The following is a 13949-nucleotide window of genomic DNA, read 5'->3' as shown; positions in this document are numbered from 1 at the left end:
GTTTATATTTTTAAATATTTTTTATATATTCATAAATATATATATAATAAATAGTAATTTTTAAATATTTATTTTTAATATCGAAGAAAAGGACAGTCTTAATACAACTGGATGTCCTATTCTGATATTTTAAAATTAAAAATTAAACAATTTTATTTAAATTAATATTTATCAATATCAAAGAAAAGAGCTGTCTTAAGGCACCTAGAAGTTCTTTTCTGGTATTTTTAAATAAATAAATATTTTTTTTATATATAATTTTGAAATAATAGGATTATAAATTAAATATATTTTTGAATTTTTAAATTTTAATAATAGAGACAATTTATAATTAAAAAGTACCAATTTTGGGCGTTGTAGGGGTGCTAATCCTTCCCTAAACGTAAACGACCACGAATCCCTTTTTTATTATTAAAAAGAACGAATTTTTGGTTATAAAACGCATATCAGTTCATTTTTTTAATTGATGTTTTCTTAAAACTCTTTTAAAGAAAATAATTTTTAGGTATTCGACCTACCTGATCCAAAAGGCCGATGGCGACTCACAACTTATTTTCAAAATTATTTATTCACATCAATTTCCCTGCCAAGTATAATATTTCGTGCCCGGACGAAAACCGGTTACGACACATTTGATTATGAATATTGATTATGAAACTAATTGTTAATCTCTCTTTTGATCTTTGATCTTAGCAGCTTAAGATATATATATATATATATATATATATATATATCAATTGGCTATGTTTTTCAAGACCTTGTTTAAATCGATTTTTAAGTCTTTTTGATTTAACAAAAAAGGGGAGAAATGTTAAACTGTTAAAATGTTTTAAAGGGGAGAAGTGTTAAAGTAAGGGGGAGTAATTTCAAACTTAATTTTCCAAAATTTATTTTCAAAGAAAATCTTAAAATTACACACATGTTTTGTTATATCAACAAGGGGGAGATTGTTGAAAACATTTTGATGTTTCGATATAACAAATTAAGTATAAATGAATTTTAAGATTTTACAAATGATTTTCTAAGTATATTCTATTTAATTACTGGAATATCAAATTATTACTCCAAGTCTTCAAGATCAATTTCAAACCTTACTAAATGTGTAAAATTGTGTTTTATACTTAATATATATTTTTGAAACAATTTTCACAAAGTATTTTGAAGCAAAATCAAGCCTAAAATCAATTTTTCAAAGTGATGCATCGATGCACCATGGAATAAATTGAACATCGAATGCATTTCATGCATCGATGCACATACTATGCATCGATGCACTCAGAGTTTTATGAAAAACATCGAATGCATTTGATGCATCGATGCACCAGCCATGCATCGATGCACGCTGGCTATTTTGAAACATCGAATGCATCGATGCACTCTTAGTGCACCGATTCACTAAGGGTCCAACGGTCAAAATATTTGAATTTTACACTTGATGCACCTTGGGTATGCATCGATGCACTGACGCTCCCAACTGATTTTATTAATTGTTTTCACACTTAAACGGCTCTATTGACTCCACTAATCATCCCCAAAGTTCAGAATCATTTAAAGGTGTATTTAAACAAGCTTAGAAGCCATTAATCAATAACAAGAAAACACAAGAAACAAGAATCAAAAGAGAATCAAAGAGAAAGCATCAAACCTCAAGTTTGAGCATTTCAAGCCTATTTTTCATTCAATATTCATTTTGCTTTCAAGAACACTACTTGTACTCAATTGTATTCATTTTTTAGTGTTCTTTTCTCTGTTCTAGAATTGTGCAAACAATCTACCTTGTGAGGATTTCCTTGTAAGTTTGCAAATTTGTAATCTTCTTTTTGAGAAAGAGTGTTTTCAAGAATTGGAGTATATTCTTGAGGGTGTTGTAAGGTTATCTCTTTGGCCTTAAAAGAAAGAACAAATTAGTGAATTTGTTGGAAAATCCTTAGTGTGGATAGCTAAGGTAGTGGACTTAGACTTTGGTTGAGAAAGTCGAACCACTCTAAATCGTTGTGCAAATCTTTTCAATTTTCTGCAAAAGCTTCAACCAAAATTTTAATTACCAATTCACCTCCCTCTTGGCCAATTCCATCGATCGATTAACTCAACAGTGTATTTTTGCTGTAAATATATGTATGCGATGTTATATTAAATATTTATACTTGCATGTCTTCCTGTTTGTTTTTAGTATTGTATATTTATGTATTTTTATGCTTATTTATATAAGAATTTGTTAAATGTTATTTATTCAAATATTTTCAAGAACACCAATTTGTAGAATGGGCGTGGAAAGAATTGTTTGATCGAAGTAGTGCGATCCGATACGACATTCAGACAAAATGTGAACTTGAAATAAATCAATTTTTATTTTGCTAATTATTTCATTTTTATGCATGCCCATTTTCAATTTATATTCGAGTTGCGTTTTTTTATAACATTGGTGAAGGGGAATATTTCTTGTATAAAGAAGAAATATAATAGATAACCTTCTCATTGGAGGATATGCAAATCTCGTGATTTCTTCTCGAATTAAGAAATGTTCCATAATAAATAATACGAAGCGAATTAATTAACTTTAATAAATGGATCATACTTTAATTATCAATGTGAATTCATGATTTCTGCCATTAAGACAACATGTAAACGATTAAATACCGATTTTTTTGCGTTGTGGGGGTGCTTATCATTCCCCATGCGTAATTGACTTCCGGGCCCATTAAATTGAATTTTTTAAAATTCAGACCAATTGTTGTCTTAAAAAATATTTTTTCTTAAAATTGTTTTAAAATACATTTTAAGTATTCGACCTACCTATTTCAAAGGTCGATGGCGACTCTCTTTTAATTTAATACAAATTAATTCAAAATTATCAAAATTTTCAAATAAAAAAGTCATAATTATTTTTTTAATAGTTTAAAAAATGGTTATGATAATACGAGTACTTAACTTTTACCAATTGAGTTTGAGTTCATGATAACGGAAGAAATATATTTTTGGTAAAACCATTTTATTATGTATAACAGTAAAACTTATGCAGGCAACCAGTTAGTTGAGTTCTAATCTCAAAATACATGAAAGTTCAAACTAGAATGCAATGATGCAACTTTCTATTTTTAAAAGGGTTAATTACCTCATTTATACATGAATTATACCCGATTCTCAGTTTTATACAAAAAGTTTAAAAATTATCAATTAACTACATAATGTTTTCTGCCGTCAATGGATATACTCATTTTTATCACGGAAGATGATGTGGAATCCTCTGACCTATAATAAACTGACACATAGCACTTAAAAAACATGTTTTTATTTTTTAAGTAAATGACATCATTCATCATTCAATTACCTTTACACTCTTAATTTAGTCACTAAAGTTTACAATTTTTTTAATTTAATTATTATCAACCCACCAACCTCAACAGTCCTTTTTCTTCATCTTCATTAAGGTCACGGTCCCCCTTCAGTTGTTTCCAGCTTGGGTTATTGCTCGAACTTAAAGCTTCTCAATTTATCAAGCAATAGCCTCGGTTTTTCTGGTGATGAATCCAGCAGGGGTTAGCAGCTGAGTTTGCGAGTTCTTGATGTTTCTTTCAACAAGATTTCTGGTGATAACGTGGTTCCTTGGATCCTCCAAGGCTTGGCTTTGAAAGGAAACAAGATTGAGGGTGAAGTAAACGACTCGAACTGCAAGAATTTTAAGTTTTTGGATCTTTCAGCGAACAATTTTTCGGCTGATTTTTCTTCATTCGGAGACTGCTCCGCCTTGGAACATATTGATATCTCCGGTAACAAGTTCTCCAGCGATATAGCTCGTGTGATTTCTTCATATGTGAACATTAATTTCTTGAATCTATCGAGCAATCAGCTTTCAGGTCAGAGTCCAGCTTTGCCAACTTCTAATTTGTAGTATCTTTATTTAGCTGAAAACAATTTCTAAGGGGAGATTCCTTTGTATCTCACTTAAGTTTGTTCAAATATCGTTGAGCTTGATATCTCTTATAATAATTTCTCTGGGTTGATTCCTAGTAGCTTTGGTTCTTACAGTTCTTTGGAATCATTCGATGTGTCTAGCAATAATTTCACTGGTTGACCGGCGAGATTCCGGCTTGCGATTCTCAAGCTTAGCAATAACTCCTTCTATGGAAGAATCCCACCAGAGCTTGGGGATTGTAAAAGCTTGATATGGTTGGATCTTAATTCCAATAACTTGAATGGGAATGTCCCTAACTTGTTGTTTAAACAATCATGTAAAATAGCTGTCAATTTCATTGCAGGGAAAAGGTACATGTATATCAAGAATGATGGAAGCGCAGAGTGCCATGGATCTGGAAAATTACTCTAATTTGCCGGAATTCGATCGGAATAGTTGGATATAATTTCAACAAGGAACCCCTACGGTGGTCTTTCCCATTCTGGTATTGCAAACTAACTAGAAGCTAACTAGTTTTCGAGAAGCATTGAGCATAAACCTTGCGACATTCGAGAAGCCCCTACGACGACTCACCTTTTTCTGATCTGCTTGAAGCCACTAATGGCTTCCATAACGATAGCCTCGTCGGTTCTGGAGGCTTTGGTGATGTATACAAGGCACATCTGAAGGACGGAAGTGTTGTTGCGATCAAGAAACTAATACATATTAGTTACATATTAAAGCAAATACATTAAAATAAAAAGTAATTTAAACTTTGAGTTATTAAAATATTAATAAAATAAATTCGAGTTATTAATAGATGACATGTCATAAAAATTTAATAAAATATATTTGAGTTATTAAAATAAGAACAATTCTATAGTTTAATAATTAAATTAAAAAATTTAAATTTTAATGACTAAAATAAGAGTTAGAAGATAGTTGAGTGATAAATAGTGTAATTTATCTAAAAAATTAAATAACATGTTTTTTAATGTGCCACATGTCATGGTTATAGGGTTCCACGTTATTTTTCCGTGACTGAAGGGGGTGAATATGTTAACGGCAGAAAATATTAGGTAGTTAATCGAGAATTTTAAACTTTGTGTATGAAACTGAGAATCGAGTATAGTTCATATATGAATGGAATAATTAACGTTTCATAAAATGTCATAACCATAAGCCCTAAACCCTTAATTCGAATGCTATTGTTCTCTTAAGCGAGTTTGTATCCATGGCCACATGGACAGGATTTGAAGTTGGAACACCACCACCGCCAATTAAGCTAAGGCTCAGTGAGCAAGAGACGATAGTTCTAAGTTAAACTCAAAGAATTAAAATTTTCATGATACTTCTCTTTCTTTCTATTTTGGATAATTTAATTTCATTCATTGTAAAAATCAAATCGATAACAACAGGGTTAACGTTAACTTACTGTAGGCACGGCATTGATGACGACGATAATCGCAGCCGCCATGATACCGGCACGAACTCCTGCGGATTGAACAGAAATCAAAGACATTAATAATTGCATTTGACGAAAAAACATTCATTTCAAGGGAGAAAAAAAGCATTCTTATGTGATTGATTCTAGACATTCGAATTAATATTAGGTTAAATTATAAGATTTTTTTTGGGAAAAAAGGAGGAGAAATTTCCCTGCGATTTTCAGCTGCAAAAAAAAATGAAATGAAAGAATAAAAAATCCAATCTTGAGAGAATTAATGGGCTCTTAGCTTCTTCTCGTCTTCAACAGGGGTAGGAATCAGGAAGGAATTTGTTTCTCTCTTTATCTAAACATCCCTTATTTCTGATGGAATTTGCATTTTCTAATCCGCAACTTCAAGCACTGAAAGAGTTTTCTTTTTCCTGATAGTTTTGATAACAAAGAGAGCTTTGATGTGAGTTTGGTTTATGAAATATAGTAGTACCTCCGACAATATGATTATCGAAATGTAATATTACGTAACACATTACTAAGAATGTTGTATTGTTGTGTTTGGTTCGTTTAGCAAGAAGATTACAGTGTTTGGTTAATTGAATAAAAAATTATTGAAATGTATATTTTACCAAATTGTTCTTATTATATATATATTTTTTAACAAGTTGAATTTTAAATATTCAAATGAAAATATTAGAATGTAAGATCAGTGAAAATATATAATTTTACTATAATTAATTTATATATTTTCTTTAAAAATTTTAAATTCATAAAATTTATATAATTTTTTTTAGAAAATTTAAAAGATAAATAGGTTTAATGAAAGAGTTTAATTTTATTTTAACCCCTGAACTTCATATAAAATTTTAATTATGGATTTTTTTTGTAAATCTAAAATAGTGTAAGGATAAATTTATAATTTAACCTTCGTACAATTTTTTTATTCATTGCAAGAAGAAGGATAATTTTTAAAAAAAAAATTATTTTAAGGGCATTTTAATCCAAAACGTTGAAAATATAATAATACATATGTGAGTAGGAGAATCGCATTCCCGATAATAAACTCTTAAAATGTCACTGTTGAAAATAATTTATTATCAGTGTTAAAAATTTTTACAATCGAAACGAGAGAATCATATTCCGGAAAAAATATTCTCCTGATAATCTCATATATCCGAACCAATGGCCCTAGAAGGGAATAGAAAGTTAAGCCGCAATTAAGTACAGCTTATCATTTTCATCTTTCCATTACAACCGTCCATTGATTTGTCAGTTCTGATAAAATTGGATAAAATCATTTGATCCACGTAATGCTGTGAGTATTTCTTTCCTAATATTGAATTTATGAATTAAATACATGTTTCACTTTAAAGCTATAATCATTTAATTTTAAATTTACTGTCATATATGGATTTTTATCCAAATATCAATTTTGAATTTTTTAAAATAATAATTTCTAATCTTTTTAATTAACACTTTTTATATTATATATGATAAAAGTATTGTTAGTTAGACACACTTCTTATAGGTTGACTTTTATTTCTCTCCCAATTTTAAGGTTTTATCATGATTAATTCGGATTGATCTACATCATATACTTAGGTTTGATGAATAAATCACTCAACAAAGATTTTTTATATATATAATGACTTGAACTTAAGAAATTACTTAATTAATATAAATCTGTTTATTATTTGAATTAACCTGTTGAGCTAATAAGTTAAATTTTTATTTACGGAGTGTTACTATTGTAAAAGGATTTGGTTAAAAAAAGTATTTATAATAAATTGAGAAATTCAATAATTATAATTTGATATTTAAAATAATTTTAATATAATTTAATAATCTCTGATTTTTTTAAATTATTAATGTTTTAATTAAATTAACTTTAATTTACAGGAATCAAATCAAAATTTTAAGTACAGATAAAAAAATACGAGCCGTCGACACGTAGAAAATCAGTGGGAATGTGGGATAGGGAAAGGTGCATAAAACATACAAAGAAACGGCGCCATCCGTTTTCCGCGAAGCAAAACCAAAACCTGGGACTAGGTTCAAGCCAAAACGACGGCGCTCCATGCGGTGAAAGTGATCATTAATCCAAAATATTCTCTCCTTGAAAGACACTTCTCGTGTATATAAGCATTTAAGATTGGCGACTGATTCTATCCAGTTTATTCTAAAGAAAAAAAGAACTATATAAGCTATTCGCTGAGAACAGAGAACATAGAGTCGAACAGTCTCGTTTTGAGAAAGCTAGCGATGGAAAATCCCGGTGATACGCAGATGAAGTTAGTCACTGGCCCCGGCGGTTACGTGCTCGAAGATGTTCCTCACTTCACTGATTACCTTCCTGATATACCGGTACGCTCTCTTCTTTTTCCTCTTTGAATGTGTTTATGTATTTACTTGCTTCCAACTGGTCCGGTTACTTTAGATCAGGAGAGACGAGGCGAGGTGCATTTTTTGTGAAGTTTTAGCGATTTTATCAGCTTTGGATTTCATTGCTCTGTTCAGCGTTGACAAATCAGAGAGAAACGAGTTGCAGATTGTTGAGATTTTTGTGTAGAGATAGATACTTGATCACTGCTGAGAGGCGAGAGCTCAATTTTAATTTTAGTACCTTTAAGTTATTGGTTTGTCTTTCACTTTAGATCAAGAGGGAGATGAGGTGCGCCTTGTTGAGATTTTTCTTTGGCTTAATACACAAACAAGAGCAAAGAGTGACTCGAAATACGTTTTAGTGTCTAAATAATTTTTCATTAAAAATAATTGTATAAAAGTTTTTATGTTATATTTTTAGGTTATATAGTTAAAAAATAGTTATATTTTTAGGCATTTATTTTTAATAAAAAATTCTTTAGATACCGTTAATTTTGAGTATAATTTAGTAACTTAATTTTATATTAAGCCTTTTTTAGGGATAGTAATTTCATCAACTTTGGATTTCATTGCTTTTTTTTTATTGCCGGGAGCTCATATTTCTTTTTTATTATTATTATTTGTTTTTTCATTTCGATATCTCTAGGTTACTGATTTTCCTTTTCACTTCCTTTCCTTTTGTTACTCTGTTTATATTTACATTTTTACATATATATATGTATGTAGCATTTTGTTTTATTGGTATATCTTTGTGTGGCAGAGCTATCCCAACCCATTACAAGACAATCCAGCTTATTCAGTGGTCAAGTGAGTAAAAGTAAACCTGAAAATTTTCTTCAGATAATTCATTGGTTTTGGATTGTGGTTAAACCATTAATGGTGGTATGGCGTTTTAATCGCAGGCAATATTTTGTTAATGCAGATGATACTGTCACTAAGAAGGTCAATACTTGTTTACTTGCTTGGGTTTTACGTTTTATGCAAAAATTAATTGAAGTTATACTTTGTTGTCTAAGACTTGCATTTTCTTGATGCGGGGCAGGGTCAAGTAAGAATAACTTTTTTTTTGATTCAAAGATTAGAATTTACAAGATACAAGACCATACCTACTATACACACAAAAATAATGAAGAATATATGAATGTATTATGTACACCAGATGACTACTATGACAGTGTCATAAGACCCTAATAGTTGCAGTTTTTTTTATTAAGAATTGAAAGTCCCGTTAAAAACTCTCGTCATAATTACCGAACACCAAAAAAGGTATTAGGCAAAAAGTGGTAGGAGGATAAGAGTAATTCATAGTTTTATTAATAATAGGACTAAAATTACCCGAAAATTACAGACACCAATTTATCAAAACCTTTACAACCATAACCTATTACAAATCAGGATACATCACAAAACTCCCCTATAGTTACCCTGTCCCCTTTTAGCTAATTCATCCGCTACCCAATTTGCGCCTATTAATGACCCTTAGAAGTATTCCAACCCTATTAACTGCTAAATCAACCTCATTAACAATTGATTCATAAAGAGGAAGGCACACCCAAAGATTCTTAATCCACTCTTCAACGTTCCTGCTGTCACATTCCAATATCAACCTCCCCTTCTCGCACCAGTTCGAACTCGATATAAGAGAGAGACCAGCTTTGACTGCATTAAGTTCAGCCAAAGCCGGAGGGCCTGGTCCAATGGGTTCTGAGAAAGATTCGATTACCCTACCACTTGAGTCCCTTAACAAACTCCCAGTGGCACCCTTATTCCAATCCCTATTCACCGCTCCACGTTCATCTTTAGGAAACCAGCCGGTGGAGGTGACCAGGACCACGATGCCACTAAGGATTGATTTAACCTCCTCGAAACAGTATAGGAGTCTGTTAGCGATGGGTCACCAATCAAGGAGTCTATAGCAATCATAGAATGAGGGTACTTAGCTGAAAACCAGGATGCAAGGCGAAATCTCGAAAGGAAAAAGAGGTGTGCAGCATCAACAGACCCTTTCTCAAAAACAACAGAATCTCTAAATTTCCAGATTGACCAAACCGTAACACCTGGAATAAAAGGCCAAATACTTGAATCCGGAACTAGATACTTCCAGGCTGACAATAGGTTATATAATTCCTTGGGGAGGACTGTAGACACATTCCAGAAATGGATAAACTGATTCCAAAGGTTCCATGCTACTCTAATACTTGCAGATGACTGAGTTCTAAACACGAAATGTCACAATAATCTGTTGTATACTTCCTCCATGGAAACTTTCTTCATACATTCTAACTTAAAACCTTTAATATTGTTTTATCATTTTTTGTATTGCAATCCAAGTTATAAATCCTTGCCGATATACTTCTTAACTAATACGGGTTATGTGATACACTAGTTTTATTACAGATTGTTGTTCACAAGGACGGTCCAAGAGGGGTGCATTTTCGACGTGCAGGACCTCGCCAAAGGGTAAAATTCTCACCTTGTCCCCATGGTATTGGGTCGAAGTTACGAAATGATAAGCTATAGAGAGTTCACTGACTGGCAGTTGTTACACTCATCAGGTGTATTTTCGATCAGATGAAGTGCATGCATGCATTGTAACATGCGGTGGTTTATGCCCCGGGCTCAACACAGTGATCAGAGAAATTGTTTGTGGCCTCTATCACATGTATGGTGTCCGAAAAGTTCTTGGAATAGATGTAAGTAACCCTATGTTTTAATACTATTCCATTACTTGGTTTCTGATCTGTATGATAAACACCATCACTTGGTAACTTTACCTTCAACATATACTTGGGACACCTTTAGGGAGGATATAGGGGATTTTATGCAAAGAACACAATCACCTTAACGCCCAAGTTTGTCAACGATATCCATAAACGCGGTGGTACAATACTTGGGACATCAAGAGGGGGTCATGTCAAATCCAAGATTGTTGGCAGCATTCAGGATCGTGGAATCAATCAGGTACATTGAGGTGCATGGGTAGAGGTTTCTGTCTGAGCCTCCTCTCTGTTTGTTTGAATTTATGCATCAAACACTTTTTCAAATGGCTGCTACTGCATAGCTTCTAATTGTCTCATTTAGCGGTTCAGGTTTATATAATTGGAGGTGACGGGACACAGAGAGGAGCAGCAGTAATTTTTGAGGTATTAGCATTTGGCCATTTCTTATTTCTTTTAAGTGTCAAATAAGAAATATGTTGCATAGTGGTTGATCAATATAAACAAGAGTTAGTGAGGATGAATCTAAGTACTGCCACAATCCCTCTATGCAATTATTGGCATTAATTTGAATACCAAACAATGCAACTAATTGTAATTCACTTATGTTTAATGATCTTGTTAGGAAATTAGGCGACGTGGCCTCAAAGTAGCTGTTGCTGGAATTCCGAAAACTATTGATAATGATATGCCGGTATTTCTCATCTTCAAAGTTGTAATTCTCTATAAATGTTGTTATTGTCACCACTTGAAAGACTTGTTGATCAATCCATGAGAAGGCATTGTGCTGGGTTGCTGATTTTGGTTCAGGTTATTGACAAATCATTTGGTTTTGATACGGTGGTAGAGGAGGCCCAACGTGCCATTAATGCAGCACATGTTGAAGCTACAAGTATTGAGAATGGCATTGGACTTGTGAAGCTAATGGGGCGCTATAGTGGTATGCTTAGTTATGATCAAATAGATTGACTCTTTGCAATTACGTAATTGCTACCGCCTAGTGTCTAGCTTTTGTGGAATCGGTGTTTTTGGATCCCTTCTTTATTTATCTTACTTAACCGCTGCTGCAGGTTTCATTGCAATGTATGCTACTCTTGCCAGCCGTGATGTTGATTGTTGCTTGATTCCGGAGTCACCCTTCTATCTTGAAGGAAGTGGTGGACTTTATGAATATATCAAAAAACGACTCAAAGAAAATGGACATATGGTTATTGTTATAGCTGAAGGAGCAGGACAGGATCTTCTTTCAGAGAGCTTGCAGTCCTTGGACCAGCAAGATGCTTCTGCAAACAAGCTTCTTCAAGATGTCGGGCTGTGGATCTCTCACAGGATAAAGGTATAAACTTCAATTAATACATGGCTACTGACTAGATGTCTATTTAACATCTACACTGAAATCTTTAACCGTCTATTATCACTTTGTGTAGGACCATTTTGCAAAAAAGATGCCCATTAATCTTAAATATATAGGTTAATATCTCTCTCTTTATTTACTTTTCCCCTACCAAATTCAACCTTTTAGTAATGAGCACAATATTTGACATCAAAATTTTGGCTTTCAGATCCTATGTACATGATTCGGGCTATTCCTAGCATTGCTTCTGATAATGTCTACTGCACCCTACTTGCTCATAGTGCCGTACATGGAGCAATGGCTGGGTATACAGGCTTCACTGTTGGCCCTGTCAATGGCGGACATGCTTACATTCCGTTTAATGTAAGTTCCACAACACCCTTTCATAACTTCTCTGTTTGTAAACGTAGTTAAAAGTTATTGTCCAAATGTCCGCTGAACACATCGACCTTGAATACTGTCAACTCCAATTTCTGTTTGTTATTCTGGCGTTGCTTTGAGACAGAAACCTATAACACAAGCTAAATACAAGAATGGGAAAGAAAGAACTGTTGTAGGTTGCATGGTAGACCTATCAATTTTGACACAATCCCGGAAACTAAATAAGAACTTGAACCAGCTCGATTTGATCATAATTATCAATCTAGATTGGTCTGACTCCCTGACCTAAAACCAACCCTGCCGCCCAATAGACAGTTCCAGTTGCATGGAAGTGGCATATGTATATAGGTTTAGTCATTGGGTTTTTGTCTTTTGATTTTACTTCTGAAAGGATTGTCATATAATAGATAGCTGCATTTTGTCTCCCACCAATATTCAAACACTTCCCTGACTGAATTTATGAGAATCAAAAGATATTTTTCTCATGATTTTACAAAAAGGCTTACAGTTAATATCTTCGGTTTTACTTTAACATGCAGTGCATCACCGAGAAGCAGAACAAGGTCGTCATTACCGATAGGATGTGGGCGAGACTGCTCTCTTCAACCAACCAGCCTAGCTTCCTGAACCCCCGAGATATTGCCAAATCCAAGGAAGAAACAACCAACAACTGACATTTTGGATAGGGAAAATTGCCAAGACAGAACATATGTGACCGAAGACTATCTTTGTGTGTCAGTAAATGGTTTGTTGGATGTGGAAAATTGCAAAGACGGAATATCGGTGACCGAAGACAATCCTTGTATGCCATGAAAGTTCCCCCTCCCATCTTTTATGGTCAGTCAAATTTGGCATCACTTAGAGAGATAGCACTCTTGACTCTACTATCCTTAAATAATCAATTGAATAGTAACTCGGTCCCTCAATTTCTGTAGTTGTATGCATTACTTAGTAGTTTGAAATTTTGGTGGTGGTGCTTTGACTTTGAGAACTTCATAGTTTTCTTACACGGATCTGGAAATGTGTGATCTGCCTACACAATATTTGTATTTCTTGTAATTAACTTTTGTTGTACTTGTTAACCGCTTGTATTGGGCTAGTTTTGGGTCAAATTAATTTAAATTTCATAATACTTGGTTCAGGTTTGACTCGAATTGATTTAAATTTTATAATATCCGGGTCAGCTTTGGGTCGAATTAATTTAAATTTTATAATATTGGGGTCAGTTTAGGGTGAAGTTTAATTTTAGGTTTGAGGTTCATGTTTTTTTGGGTAAGGTCAGCACAGATTTAGATCAATTCGAATTTCTGCCCGTTTGAGCTTTTGTCATTTGTGTTATTTGTTCTACTTGGTTCAAGTTTATTTTGAGTTGCCGACTTTTCAAGATCAAATTAGATCGTGTCAGATTTGAATTTTGAGTTAATTGAGCTTGGTTTTTAAGTACTAATCAAAATTGGAGGAGTTTACTTGGTGCTATGTTTTCTTTTCTACGATGTTGGAAACACAAGAAACATAGAAACTGCTGACAAGGATTATCACTAGACGTCCATATTCTTCATGTTGAAGCTTGGTATCGTTCTTCATATGCCACGACACAAGCATCTGTATGCAGATGAAAGTTCAATAGGCCTTGAAGTTGTTTCCATTACAATGGCAGTGCTCTTTATTTGTAGGGTATAAAAACTGACAATTCCGAACACCTTTAAAACAAAATATAATTTGGTATCAGACACTTGAGTGTCCCTAAATCTAATGGGAAAAAAAACAAAACAAGGCAAGCTG

At 33.0% G+C, this 13949-nt stretch overlaps 1 pseudogene; it reads left to right on the top strand.

Annotated features, from left to right (window-relative positions):
* Nucleotides 1-7493: 7493 nt before the first annotated feature.
* On the top strand, nt 7494-13485 carry LOC120208341 (annotated as a pseudogene).
* Nucleotides 13486-13949: the final 464 nt, after the last annotated feature.

Source organism: Hibiscus syriacus, unplaced genomic scaffold (genome assembly GCF_006381635.1).
Source record: "Hibiscus syriacus cultivar Baekdansim isolate YM2019G1 unplaced genomic scaffold, ASM638163v2 tig00016422_pilon, whole genome shotgun sequence".
In the NCBI taxonomy this organism is placed as follows: Eukaryota; Viridiplantae; Streptophyta; class Magnoliopsida; order Malvales; family Malvaceae; genus Hibiscus; species Hibiscus syriacus.
Note: the sequence above shows the minus strand (reverse complement) of the source record. Positions and strands in the feature narration are given on the sequence as shown.